Below are 15,342 nucleotides of genomic sequence, written 5' to 3' on the forward strand. Positions count from 1 at the left end.
AATATCAAGTTTACCCAACCTTCTATAGAAAAGACTGCCATTTTTCCATTGTCTGTGCTTAGCATGTTTGTCAAAAATCAATTGCCAAAAAGATGTATACATTTAGTACCATGTTTTCCATTCTTTTCAATTTTTATATTTATCTGTTTTTATGCCAGGACCATGGTGTTTTAATTATTGTAGCTTTATTGTGTATTTTGGGAACAGGTACTGTAATGCTTCCAGCTTTGTTCTTTTTGCTCAAGATTGCTTTGGCTATTTGGGTCTTTTGTGGTTCCATATGAATTTTAGGATTGTTTTTAATATTTTTGTGAAAAATGTCATGGAATTATAGTAGGATTGCCTTGACTCGGTAGACTGCTTTAGGTAGTATTGACATTTTACCAATATCATTCTTCTGATCCATGAACACTGGATATTTTTCCATTTATTTGTATCTTCTTCCATTTATTTCACCATTTTTTATAGTTTTCAATATGCAGATATTTCAACCTCTTGGTTATAAATATATTCTTATTTATTTATTTTGGTAAGTATTAAAAATGGAATTGTTTTCTTGATTTCTCTTTCTGTTAGTTCATTGTTATTGTACAGAAACACTGGTGATTTTTGTACATTGATTTTGTATTCTTTAACTTTACTGAATTCATTTATTAATTCTAACAGATTTTGGTGGAGTCTTTAGTGTTTTCTGTGTATAAGATCTTGTCATCTGCAAGCAGAGATAATTTAACTTCTTGCTTCTATATATGGATGCCTTTTATTTCTTTTCTGTGTCTAATTACTCTGGCTAGGATTCCCAGTATTACGTAGAATATAAGTAGTAAGAGTGGCCACCCTTGTCTTGTTCCTGATCTTAGAGGAAAATCTTTCAAGTGTCGACACTTTCTGTTCATTGAATCGGTTTTGCAAAGAATATGTCAAAAGTGATTTGCTAGGTTATCTGGTGAAATGTTTGTTCCCAAGAATTGCTTGGAGAAGTATAACATTAGCAGCTACTTTGATCTTAACATATGCAGTAAGTAGGACTTCAGCACAAATTTTCCAGTCTGAACTGATTTCCACGCTATTGTGCAATCCAAAAGCCAGTGACTGTCAAACACAATTATCATGCTGAGATACTATAATAAATATTCACACATGTACAAAATCTGTTATGGCTGCAAACAAAACTTTTCTTGGTCTTGAAAGCCTGCTTCCTTTTGTATAAACTATTTAATAATTGTCATGCAAATTATACGTGTTTTGATGTTTATAGGAAGGATTTTGAAACAGTCATATAAATTAGAAGAATATAATAATGAAACAAATATGGCCATAAATTTTTGTTATATATAACATATCTCAAGCCTGTTATACATGGCTTTTAATTCACTTTTTCAAGACGTGATCTTTACTGTTGCAGGACTCATATTTGAACTTAGACACTGCAAGTCCTCAATCCTTAGGCACAGGTACTGGATTATCTACATGTCATTCAAATGCTTCAATGTGACTCTAAAATATGTTTCAGTTTTGTTAAATAAAAGGGCAAGAAAAAAGAAGAGAAGAGGAAAGGAAAAAAGAAGAGAGAAGAAAAGAAAAAAAAAAACCTAGAACAGCAAAGAACCGATTCTACATCTGTATGAAACAATTGATAGCCACAGTTATCATCATCACTCAGTTTTTAAAAATAATGTGTGAAGAGATATAGCAAGTCAAAATCTTGTATTTTGAAAAATTATTTTATTTGTAGAGGATCTTTTTCACCAAAACCTTTTTCTCTGAGGTTTTTTACACTTAAAAATTTCTCTGTCTTCAGCTCATGTATATAATAAAATTTCTTCGGACTGATTTTGATGTCTGTGGAACCACTTTCACCTTCCCATAAGATTGTTCCTGTGGGACTCCAGGCTCAATTTCTCCTAGCTGGTTCTTCTGATGAGCCCACATGTTCAGTACTATCAACAGCATCTCATTGCTGCCAGTACTTTATGAAGACAGCTGGGTCATGTGTGGGCACATACATGTGGCCTCAGTTTATTATAGTAATTATAACTAACACAAGGTAACTTCTCCTATCCAATTCAAACCACAGAGAACTCACAGTATTAAAAACCTGGAAATGCTCCAATTCTTTCTGTCAGGAAAATAGCTGTAAAATAAAGAAAACATCCAGATAATGACACAACTATTAAGAATAATTTGAGGAAACCAACAGACATAATGAAAAGGTTCTTACTTAGGAGAACAAGAAAAAAAACCCAAATATGAAAATAATTCTGATTTGATTCCTTTTATTTCTCATAAAGAAACCATCCAGAAACTAAAGGATATTTAAAAATATACCTATACCCAACAAAACCACTTTATGTGCTTTTTCTTTAGAGTTTTAAAGTGTGAAGTTTCAAACTCATTTACAAATAGAATAGTTACAGTAAAATTCAAAGAGATAGTAATGAGAACATAAATTTTCTAAAATTCTCACAAATAACTGTTCAATCTCTGCGCAAAAGTAGGCTTCATAAAATAATTATGAAAACATTTTATTCCTTCTGTTAATTATGTTGGTTATACACACAAAATTTCTTAGATTCCTAAAGATGTTGATTTGTAATGTTATTTAAAATGTCATTATTGATCTTCTATGGCTGCTATTTGAAAACATACGTTCACATAAAAAAATGTACACACACATGTTTATAGGCATTACATTTGTAATTGCCAACAACTAGATATAGCCAAAGTGTCCTTCAGAGGCAAAAAGATTAACTGTAATACATTTCATACAATGAAATACTACTCAGTTGTTAAAAGAGCAAACTATTGATATGCATAGCAACTTAAATGGGTTTCACATGCATTATATTGATTGCATAAAGCCAATCTAAAAAAATCACATGCTATAAGATTGTTCGAACATTTTCTCCTTTCGATTTTATTATTTTCCTCCCTCCAGGATTTTATTACATAGATATTGACACTTTTAAAATGTTTAGATATTATAAATATTAATCCATACTTTTATATTTAAAAATACCAGTTTTCTATTTTTTATTATTTTTATAATTTTGTGTTGCCTTCTGTTATAGATTCACAAACTACTATCCCTAATTACTAATTTTATCAGTTATATCCATCTATTTATAGCACTTATAAAGTTTTGTACAAATATTTTACTTTTCACGTCTAAAATAGACAGCTATTTTGATGATCTCAGTTTTATATATATCACCTAAATCATCCATCTTCTTATGTGTTGTTATTATATTAAAAATTCCTTTTCCTTTCAATATATTTTCATTTAAATTTTTTATATTCTACACTTACTTATCAGTATTTTTTTTTCCTTTTGTGATGGAGTCTTGCTCTGTCACCCAGGCTGGAGTGCAGTGGCACCACCTCAGCTCACTGCAACCACTGCCTCCCAGGTTCAAGCAATTTTCCTGCTTCAGTCTCCCGAGTAGCTGGGATTACAGGCCTGCACCACCACGCCCAACTAGTTTTTTTTATTAGAGATGTGGTATCATCATGTTGGTCAGGCTGGTCTTGAACTCCTGACCTCAAGCAATCCACCCGCCCCGGCCTCCCAAAGTGCTGGGATTACAGGCATGAGCCACCACTTCTGGCCTACTTATTAATCTTTTAAAGCAGTCCTATCTCTTAATTATCTAGCTATTTTGTTATGTTCATACTCCCCTGGTTACCACCACACCGTCTTGCAATATGTAAGCAGAAAGGGCCAATGACCAGTACCTAGCCATTTTTAAATTCCTCAATTTAAGGAAAGGATGTGTTAATTTCTCTCTTTGCTCTCAATGTGGCATGCCATCCTTTTGTGAAATTGTCCACTTTAAGTTTTGTTTTTAAGGTAAAACAGCAGGAGCTAAAGTCGAGCTCTATCTGTTGTGAACCAACTGTTTATTGGTGTAGGGAACATGAGTAAAGGAATGGTCCAAGGCAGATAGTCAGGTCAGGCCCATCTTTATCAACACGTCATTCAACCTCACGTTTCTCAGAAGTCCTGATGGTTCTCCTGGGACAGAAACACCCCAGTGTTCAGCCACTCTACAGATTTCCACAAGGAAAGATCAGACAATGATTTTCTCCTTGTGACATTGCAGAAGGACAAGAGTGAATGTTACCCGACTTTCCTTGTGTCAAATCTCTCAGTGCTGCTCCAGGTTGCCTTTTACTTCACCACCTTCAGCCCTCAGATCAAGGACACCTTTAATTCCTCATCTCTCAAGAATGTTCATTGGTTCATGGAATTCATTGTCCTCACCAGAGTATCAGGTTTCTTCAATGGATTCTGGCACTGCAGCAACAGCCAGCTTGCCATCTTGGTGGGCACCAGAGCTCTGTGCTGGATTTGGCTCACAAGCAATGGGTTTTTAAAACTTGAGCTTGGTTTCTCTTGGTGGAGAGACATTTTTCACACTACCACTCATACTGTGTGCTCGCTCATCTACAGTGCCAACCTGCCTAGGATGGGCATCTGATCTTGGGCTAGAACATAGTGGAGATGTAATAAATGGTGAGAAATGAGACTGAAAACAGTTGGCCAAATAAAAATGTGGAGGAAACTGAATGATAGGCTAAGGAGTTACTTTTGTCTTATGCGCCCTGTGGAAGCAATGGGAATGAGTGAAGAAAGAGTATGATCTGTATTTCAGTTAAGTGACTCTGGCATCAGTGTTAGGGATGGGTTAGCTGGATGAACATGAAAGCATTGAGGGTAACTAAACTGCCATTGCTATATTTTAGAAGAGATTATGTGTAAACCAGAAATCAAAACTCTGTAAATGATGAAATAGGTACAGGAGAAGAATTAGCAGACTAGGTAAGGTATGGTGGAAGAAAAGAATGAAAACTTCAGGAAATGCTTTAGAATTTTTCTGACTTGTTTGATGAGGGGTATCACCAAAGATGTTTGGAGATAATAAATGCTATAGAATAAATGAGCAGGCTGTTGCAATAGTGCAGGCAACCAATGGAATCACTTGAACCTCGAGCACTGGGTACAGTGTTAATGGAGGGATGAATTCAAGGTCCTACACGAATAGTGCGGGATGGGCACATTCAAGCACAAAATCCAAAGCTTATAACATGGCTCCTAGTGAACTGTGAAGTCAGTAACTTGCTTAAATTATTGCTTAAATAATAAATAAATAATTTCTTAAATAATTGCTTAAATTAAGCAATGCAGAAAGGGATTTCAGTGGGTTTTGCAGCCAGAGAAATATGCTGCTCTGAGGAGTGTATTTGAATGACAGCTCAGAGCTACCCATCTCAATTCTCTGCTGTGTTATCCTGCCCTGGCTGCTCCTGGCTGAACAGTGAGCATGGGGTGGGGAAAAAGTTGCTCCTGCTGACCCATGTGAGGGCTGTGGGACCCGGACAGTCCCTTCAGCTCCAGGACTCCCCATTCTTAGAACCCCACTGCAGTCTGAAACTCTTCCTTCCTGATCCCCTGCTTTTCTCCCTGTGTCGGACCTGTGTCGAATCTGTTCACAGTTGCCAGACCTGTGTCGAATCTGAAGTTTCCCCTAACACTGCCTCTTTTCCTCTTTTATCTTTCACAGGTATTTCTCCCAATAAATCTCTTGCATGTCAAACATGTCTTGGTGCCTGATTCTGAGAACCCAAACTAGCGCAGAAGGTCAAGGGAAGGGGGACTCTAGATCTGCTTGTGGATGTGGAAGTTGAGGTCATACTGGGGTTGGCAATTTTCATAAAAACAGGCTATGAGGAATCTGCATCTGAGGCTCGCTGTAACTTTGGGCACAGTTTATTATATTTATTTAAGTAAAATAATAACTTTCTTCTTTACAATTATATGGTTTAAATGTATATGTGTGTTTTTAAAATGTAAACTTGAAGGTGCCATCTATATATAAGTGTTAATTTTCCTCCATCAAACTAGTTTTCTCTACTGAGACCCAACAAATACAAAGGGAGAATTTTTTAGAGTGAGATGCCTAATTCAGATTAAAAAAATGAGACTGCATATTTTCCTTTCAAGATTTTAGATAAAGAATTGGTAGGCCGGGCGTGGTGGCTCAAGCCTGTAATCCCAGCACTTTGGGAGGCCGAGGTGGGTGGATCACGAGGTCAGGAGATCAAGACCATCCTGGCTAACATGGTGAAACCCCATCTCTACTAAAAATACAAAAAATTAGCCGGGCGCGGTGGTGGGTGCCTGTAGTCCCAGCTACTCGGGAGGCTAAGGCAGGAGAATGGCATGAACCCAGGAGATGGAGGTAGCAGCGAGCCAAGATCGTGCCACTGCAGTCCGGCCTGGGCAAAAGAGTGAGGCTCCATCTAAAAAAAAAAAAAGAAAAAAAAATTGGTAATCAGTTATAAGAATATTTTCAGAATACTTGTGCTTGAGAAAGAACTAGAAAAATTGTTCTCATTGTTACTTCTGAGAATTCTTTCCATTTCACTGGTGCCTCAACTATATTAAGAAAACCATGGATATATTCATTTCTGTTTTAAAACTGAGCTGGATAATATTAATACTTCATATATTCATTGAAAACTTGTTCTGTCAACCACTGCACCCTACACTTAATTTAATTATGTGCTTGATTGCTTGTTAGCTTCTGTATCTGAGGCTCGCTGATTTCCCTTTTATCAATGAGGAAACACTGCTCAGATGTGGTGGTCTGGAGTGTAACCATGGTCTTGGCTTGACATGGAATCTTTTATGTGTTCTTCTATTATTTACAGGGACCATTTATTTCCTTCATGAAATGCTCTATTCACTCAGGATCCAAGATCCTAGATTTGTGTTCTCTGGTGGTCATGAAGGATGACAGCATGTGCTGTTTCCTACCCACTGGAGCTTGATGGGAATGTAATGCATTCTAGCCAATGAAATATGAGCAGAAGTTCCTGTATCAGTTCCAGATCAAGTCACCTCCTTGACCATTGTCATTGTACCTTAATGACAAGCATCCTTTTGAAGCTTGGCTGTTTTTGCAGCATGGGTTTTGGAGTGAGCTGTTCCCTAGATCTGGGGAGAGTAAGAAGTAGCCCTTTGTGTATGTATATCACTACTGAGAGACTGTGTTATTTTGTTGTCATTGCCATCCCATAACCTGGCCACTTCTGGCTCATAAATAGATGCTGCTGCAACCAAAAAAGCAAAGCAAAACAAAACAAAACAAAAAAACATAAAAAAATCAAAGTGCATGACATTGGCATTGTTTTAGAGACCCCATAAAAGACAACAAACTAATCACCATTGTAGGCTGTAATACAGTGAGTCATGCTTTTGGTAATACTGTCACTTGCAATAATATGTCACACATACAACGTGTAATGTTAATAATTAGAATTCTAACTAATAAAATATAAAACTGAGGAGGCATTTAAGCAATAGTTCAATTAAAAGCTTTTAAGAGAAACTTAATGATGCAGGAGTGGGAATAATTTTATTTAATAAGTGACAAAAAGAGCTAACTTTAGGTTTTAAACTTTGTAGAAAAAGAAGACAACATCTAGAAAGTAAAAAGCAATCCTCAGTGTGACAGGATATTTTCAATACACACATCTGACAAAGTAATCGTATCCAGAATATATATTTTAAAAAGCTTCAACAAATCAACAAAAATGACAGACAACTGTACCAAAATATAAGCAAAACATTTGAACATGCCTTCCAAAAGAAACAACATATTCATATAATAAATAAACATACAAAAATGTGTTAAATATCATCATTCATTATATTCATTAGAAAATTACTTCACATACACAGAATAAGACAATATACATGCCAGAATGATTTAAAAAAAAGTTGCCAATACTGTTTTGGAAAGGATTTTTCTGAAGAAGAAATCTCATATGTTGCTGACAGAAATGTAATTCGACTCAACTGCTTTTGAAAACTAGCAGTACTAATAAAAATTGAATCATAATTTAATTATAAAGCCAACAAAAATAGCTGCATGCATTCAAAAAAAAAAGAAATACAAAAACTGTTTATAACAGTACTATTATAGCAGTAAAAATAGAAAACTATCCATATCAGCATAAGAAGGGATAAATATATTATATTATATTCATAGAACAGAACTTTAGAAAAATAGAATGAACAAACTACAGTGACGCTAATGATCTCGGAAAAATAACGTTGATGAAAAGAAGACATACAAAAAGGAGGGCTTACTGTATAATTCATTTATATAAATTTCATAGACAGGCAGAGCTTATCTATGCTGATAGAACTCAAGAGAATAGTTCCCTTCATAAGAAACAGTGATTGAAGGGGCAAGAGGGGGACCACTGGTGAGCTGGAAAAATGCAGTTTCTTAATGTGAGTGGTGGGACACAAGTGGGCACATCATGGAATGATCTAGCTGTAGAAATGGATTTGTGCATTTTGCTGTTTATATGTCTTACTAAAAAGAAATAAAAAACCCAAACCTCAGCTCTGTGTCAAGGTCAAGTCAAGGATATGAATATTATGCTTCTTATTATCATTTCTTAATGGAGTAATCCATGGTGTAACAGCAGACATAACATGCTTTGAATCCAAGTTTAGATTTTGAGCGTCTTTTTGAGTAGTTTAACTCTTTGTAAGGATTGTTATGTCATTATATTTTTTTCTTAATGATCATTCAACAATAGAGAATGAAAAACATCACATTATATTTAACATAAAATATAATATTTAATGTTTCAAATAAAGTCATGAAAGTATTTTGTTGATATAATTAATATCTAAAATTATTTGACTTTAAATAAAAGACAGTATTTTTAATATGAGTTGATTCGACAGTTTTTGAATCTAATGTATTTTACAAGAGCTTAGGAATCTTATTTTACCTGTATCTTGACATATTTTGCTTTGAATCATCTTAGAATGTTAATCATAAATTATTTCTAACAATACCTAAAAGAGAATAAAATAAAAATGAAATTGAATCATTAGAATAATGCAGTGGTAAAATAAATTATCAATATTACATCGCCTTTCGGTTTTTTAGTGAGTTGTACAATTTTATCATTTTTCAGGAAGTTATAAAATAGTCTAATAGCATGATCTTGCAGCCTTCTTTAAAATAGCATTAAACAAACTTCAGAAATCAGAATTTTTATAAAGAATTTACCAAAATGGCAAAGAGAATGATATCCTTAATTATTATATGAATCAAAGTGTGAATGCAAAGAGATGTACAGGACTTAAGATATTAGTGATGATAGTAAAACTCATTATGTAAGTGAAATTTCAGACTATATGTCATCAGAAAGAATATTCTAGATGAATTTTCTCAAATTCAATAATCAATGAGTAAACCATAACATATTTTTAAGAGTGAAAAATTAATATGTAATCTCCATGCAGTTATTCAACAGAAAGGATGTTATCACACAATCTTTTAACACCATAACATATGATGGTGAAAATTCATGTCACAAATAAAATCTAGGTAAACTTGGGTTTGGTGATGACTCTGTAGATACAATCCCAAAGGCGTGATCCATAAGGGAAAGAAAAAGAATTGACAAGCCAGATGTAATTAAAATTTAAAATTTCTGCTTTGTGAAAGACACTGTCAAGTAAATGGAGACAAGACACAGAGTGGGAGAAGATATTTGCAAAAGGCATATCTGATAAAGAACTGTCATCCAAATAGACATCTTAAGTCTCAGTAGTAATCAAATGAACAACACAATTAAAAAATTGGCCAAAGACATTAATAGACATCTCACCAAAGAAGATATGCATATGGCAAATAAGGACATTTAAAAGGTGTTCCATTCCATATGTCATCAGAAAAATGCAAACTAAAACAATAATAAAATACCACTGCATTCCTATTAGAATGGCCAAAATCCATAACACTGACACCACCCAATGTTGAAGAGAATGTGGAGCAACAGAAACTCTCATTTATTGCTGATAAGAATGCAAAATTGTACAGCCACTATGGAAGACATTTTGGCTTTTTTTTTATTTGTTTGTTTGTTTAAAAACTAAACAAAGTCTTACCATACAATTTTGCTATCACACTCTTTGGTATTCACCCAAAGGAGTTGAAAATTTATTCCCACACAAATACCTTCACACAGATGTTTATAGCAGCTGTATTCATAATTGCCAAAACTCAGAATTGACCAAGATGTCTTTCAGAAGGTGAATGGATACATAAACTGTTGTGTGCCTATACAATGGAATATTATGCTAAAAATAAATGAGCTGTCAAGCCTTAAAAAGCATGGGTGAAACTTAAATGCATATTACTAAGTCAAATAAGTCAATCTGAAAAGGCTACATGTGCTATTCCAACTATATGACATTCTGGAAAAGCAAATTTATGGAGACAGTGAAATAATCAGTGGTTTCCAGGGGTTGGAGGAAGGGAGGGATGAATAGGCAGAGCACAGAGCATTTTTAGGTCAGTGAAAATATTCTCTATGATATATGTTATTATACATTTGCCCAAATCCATAAAATTTAAAACACCAGGTGTAAACTCTAATGTAAATTATGGACTTTGTGTGATCATGATGCATCAATGTGGTTATCAGTTTTAACAAAGGTACTACTCTGGTGAAGGTTGTCGATAGTGGGGGAGGCTCTGCATGTGGTGGGCAGGGGATATATGAGAATTCTCTGTACCTTCCTTCATATTTTTGCTTTGAACCTTAAAGTATTCTAAAAATAAAGTCTTTATAAGAAAAGTTGATTGGCAGGCCATGTGTTATATAGAAATAATCTACAATATTAGCAGACCATTCTACTTGGTGTTTACAAATGTAAAAATGAAAAATATTTTACAATTAGGTCCAAAAGTGATGGCTAACCTCTCTGCAACAAAATTATGAGCCTTCACAGCTTCAAAATCAATTGCATTTTGATGAAGAAAGAAAGAATATGCTGCACGTGAAGTAATCGTAAGATGGAATTGATGTGAATGTTTGAAGACAGGAATCAGTATTTACCAGATTGATATGGCCTAGTTTATTTCATGAGAGTTGGTGAGCAGTGAGTTGCTTTCAAAGAACATTGCTTATTTCACATGCATATACCCTTACCACCAGGTAAATATGGAATAAAAAACATGGGTTTTCTGTTTAAATTCTTACTAAAGTTTTTTAATAGTTATTTTTCACTATTCCTTTACTCTTAATTCTGTAAATTATTTGAAAATAATTTTTAAAGATGTTGAAAACATAACAATGTCTATCCAGAGAGCAGTGGTGACATCTGTTTTTTCTGGTGCAGAGAGTCAAGATGGTCCCTGTAAATAAATTTTTAGCAAAATTGCTCAAGAAAAAGAGACTAAAGGCTTCACTCTCCCTGTGGAGCCTGTTAGACTGAAAATATCTGGAATAAATAAGAGAGAGGAGGGCACGTCTTACATAAATTGGCACATGGAGCTCACTGGAATACGAGATAAGAAGCAGGGAATGTTTGTGAGGCAATTGCACTGCTGAAACACCATAAGCCTGGATTATAAACATGTTTGATTTTTCAAGATTTAAGACAATCTCTCAGGCAAAATCTTTCTATGGGTAAGAAGCAGGCAGAAAAACCTGCTCAGTGTCCAAGGAGAACATATTGTCCAATGCTTGATTCGGATGTGTCCAAAGAGCATGATAAAGAAGGAACCAACTTACATAATGGGAAGCCAAGGTCCTTGGAAAACTGTACAATGGAGAGACCCTTCTAGGGAGAAGAATCAGACCCTAACCAGGAAGATTTTGCAGAGAATTTCCTATGAGTGCCTTTCCAAATGGGAGTTTTGAATGAGATTGTCTATCCACTCCGCTCCCTCAATGCATTGTAGGTTCCTTTGGGGTAGATACGTTGTTTTGTTTCATAGGTCTCTATATGAAAAGGACCCACACCTGAATGTGATGTAGTCCACTAATTACCAAACACTACCCATAGATCTGCTCTTTGATGCTATGACTGGTTGGGATTCTGGCTTGGTTGACTTCTTTAGTAAGAGTAAGAAATATCTGGCCATCAGAAAAGCAGATTCTTACTGACCTTGAAATGGTTCACCAAATAGTTCAGTGCATGGCGAAATAGCTCTTGTGCAGCTGGGGACTGAGTGACTAGCAATGACTGTTGATATTTGAGTAGAATTGAGACCTATAGCTGCCAGGCACCAACAGTGAACTGTCCATTCGAAGCCTGTCTGGGTCTTTCCTCCTGCCATGGCAATAGGCAATATTGAAAATAGTGGCTTTCTCAGCCTGGATTTTGGAGTAATCCCTGAGCCAACCTGAACAGATCACGTGGTTTGAGTGAGAAATCAAGCTCTGATTTTGTCAAGCACTAACATTCCTAGGCTGTTCGTTGCTATAACATGGCCTGATATGCTTCCTGTCTTTCCCTTCTCTAGTTCCCTTAGTTTCCTTTGCTGACTACATTTCCTCAAACTAAATTCCACGTGGTAGCACCTGGGCCCCTTTCTCTTTCCTATCTCTGTTCTCTCCTTGGGGTACCTCATTCATTCCCATGCCTTAAGAGGTCATCTGCACTTGGATATTTTATAGGCATCTCACCTATTAAGACTATCATAATGGAATTTCTGAACACACCTCTAAGCATGCGCCCTGACCAGTTTCATCAACCATTAATATCAGTTCTTCCTTCTTTCTAGTTGCCTTAGCCAGAAACATAGTAATCAACTTGAATTATTCTCTTTTCTCAACCCCTCACATTTAATTCATCGGTTGGGCTTCTGAGTTTTCCTCTAAAATATATCTTACATGTGTGGCCACAATCTATGTGCACTGCCACTCACCTAGGGCAGTGTTCCCAACATCTTTCGCCAAGAATTCCCCAAGGGACTCCTGGCTGTTCCCTGCTGCCCCCTCCAACCCCCTCAGCCCATTCTCTACACAGCAGCCAGCATGCTTTGTAAACCGAAACCTAGTCATGATTTCTTCTTGATTTTGGAGTTTCCACAAAGTCATTCAATGGCCTCACTTTGCCCTTACAATAAAATCTACATCCCATATCTTTTAGGTCCCATCTACTTTTAAATCCTTACTCAGAATCCAGCCTCCCTGCCTTGCTATGTTCCAGACACACTGGCCTTTTTTGTTCGCAAAACAGCCACCCCAGTCTGGTCAGTTTTGCTCATAAGTCAGCTTGTCACAAGGCTGTGCCTGCTCAACTCCCTATTTCAGCTTCTGCATCTTCAGGGAGGAGTTTTCTGACCACTTAATTGAAAACAGAACCTCCTAAATAACCCCTTCATTATTTCTATTGCAAAACTCTGTTCATTTCCTTCTCCACGGGGATCACTGGCTTGTAAAGATTTCTTTTCTTGCTTGTTGTCTTGTTCATTGTTTGTCCCGTTCAATGTCACTTAAGCTCCACAATGGTGTGGAATGATGATATCTGATTATCTGTCTTCTTCCCTCCATCCATCCCCAAAATCTAGCATCGCGCCAAAGAGACAGGAATTGTTCAAGGAATACTTGTGGAATAAATGTGTATGTTTGCTTTTGTTTGAATAAGTTACATGCATTTGCAATTGTAAACTAAACTGGGGCGGTGAATGGTTTGCATTTTATTTACGAAAAATGAATTAGGCTATTCGAAGGTAAAGTTACAAAAGCAATTACCTTTTTCTGCTACAAGAAAAAATTCCTTCATCCTTCTCTTATATATGATTGAAAATATTATTAGTAAAGCCTTCTTCATTTTTCCTTGCCCAATATGAAAGAAAAGTCTCATAACTGAATTCTAAGCAAATTTTTGCATATTCTTCAATTTGGAAGTTTCTCTCATACATAGAATTCTAAACTGAATTGGGTTTGTTTTGTATTCTTAGACAGTAAATAAGGCCAGAAAATAATAAATAAATAAATAATGAAGTGGAAAGAAACACACAAGTAAAAGGAAAATATGTGAGAATAGGGGTCTGGCATGAAAAATCCTGAATTTTGTAAAGGATAAGTGAGAATAGAGGGCATTTCTCAGCCTGACCTCTTTCTCCAGGAGATGGCACTTAAAAAGAAAACCAAGTTTGTTTGCTGCATTGTAATTCTGTTTATTCATTTACCTCCTGCCTGGAGTAGCAAGCACAGACACATCCATAAAGCATATGATTTAACACAAACTCACTTTTCCTCCCTCTAAAATGCAAACACAAGAAAAGTGCAATAAACATTTCCTAAATTTGGTGTGAATATATTTTAAAAATAGCTTGTAAACACCTCTCCTTTTGCAAGAATGGTATTGATTTCCAGTCCACAAACTCTAAAAACCTATGTCTACCTTCATTTCTATAATCCACATGAATTTATTCATATAATTATATGAATAAGGTCTTGGGAAGTTGGAACAAATGCTTTATAAATTAAAATTAGACAATTCATGTATATATAAATTCTGATGGGAAAATTTATTCTATTGTTTTCACTATTTTCTTTTTTTATTTACATTTTCTTTTTATTATTATTATTATACTTTAGGTTTTAGGGTACATGTGCACAATGTGCAGGTTTGTTACATATGTATCCATGTGCCATGTTGTTTTGCTGCACCCATTAACTCATCATTTAGCATTAGGTATATCTCCCAATGCTGTCCCTCCCCCCTCTCCCCACCCCACAACAGTCCCCGGAGTGTGATGTTCCCCTTCCTGTGTCCATGAGTTCTCATTGTTCAATTCCCACCTATGAGTGAGAACATGCGGTGTTTGGTTTCTTGTCCTTGCGATAGTTTACTGAGAATGATGGTTTCCAGTTTCATCCATGTCCCTACAAAGGACATGAACTCATCAGTTTTTATGGCTGCATAGTATTCCATGGTGTATATGTGCCACATTTTCTTAATCCAGTCTATCATTGTTGGACATTTGGGTTGGTTCCAAGTCTTTGCTATTGTGAATAGTGCTGCAATAAACATACGTGTGCATGTGTCTTTATAGCAGCATGATTTATAGTCCTTTGGGTATATACCCAGTAATGGGATGGCTGGGTCAAATGGTATTTCTAGTTCTAGATTCCTGAGGAATCGCCACACTGACTTCCACAATGGTTGAACTAGTTTACAGTCCCACCAACAGTGTAAAAGTGTTCCTATTTCTCCACATCCTCTCCAGCACATGTTGTTTCCTGACTTTTTAATGATGGCCGTTCTAACTGGTGTGAGATGGTATCTCGCTGTGGTTTTGATTTGCATTTCTCTGATGGCCAGTGATGATGAGCATTTTTTCATGTGTTTTTTGGCTGCATAAATGTCTTCTTTTGAGAAGTGTGTGTTCATGTCCTTTGCCCACTTTTTGATGGGGTTGTTTGTTTTTTTCTTGTAAATTTGTTTGAGTTCATCGTAGATTCTGGATATTAGCCCTTTGTCAGATGAGTAGGTTGCAAAAA

The sequence above is a fragment of the Hylobates moloch genome, unplaced genomic scaffold (genome assembly GCF_009828535.3).
Source record: "Hylobates moloch isolate HMO894 unplaced genomic scaffold, HMol_V3 SCAFFOLD_1, whole genome shotgun sequence".
NCBI lineage: Eukaryota > Metazoa > Chordata > Mammalia > Primates > Hylobatidae > Hylobates > Hylobates moloch.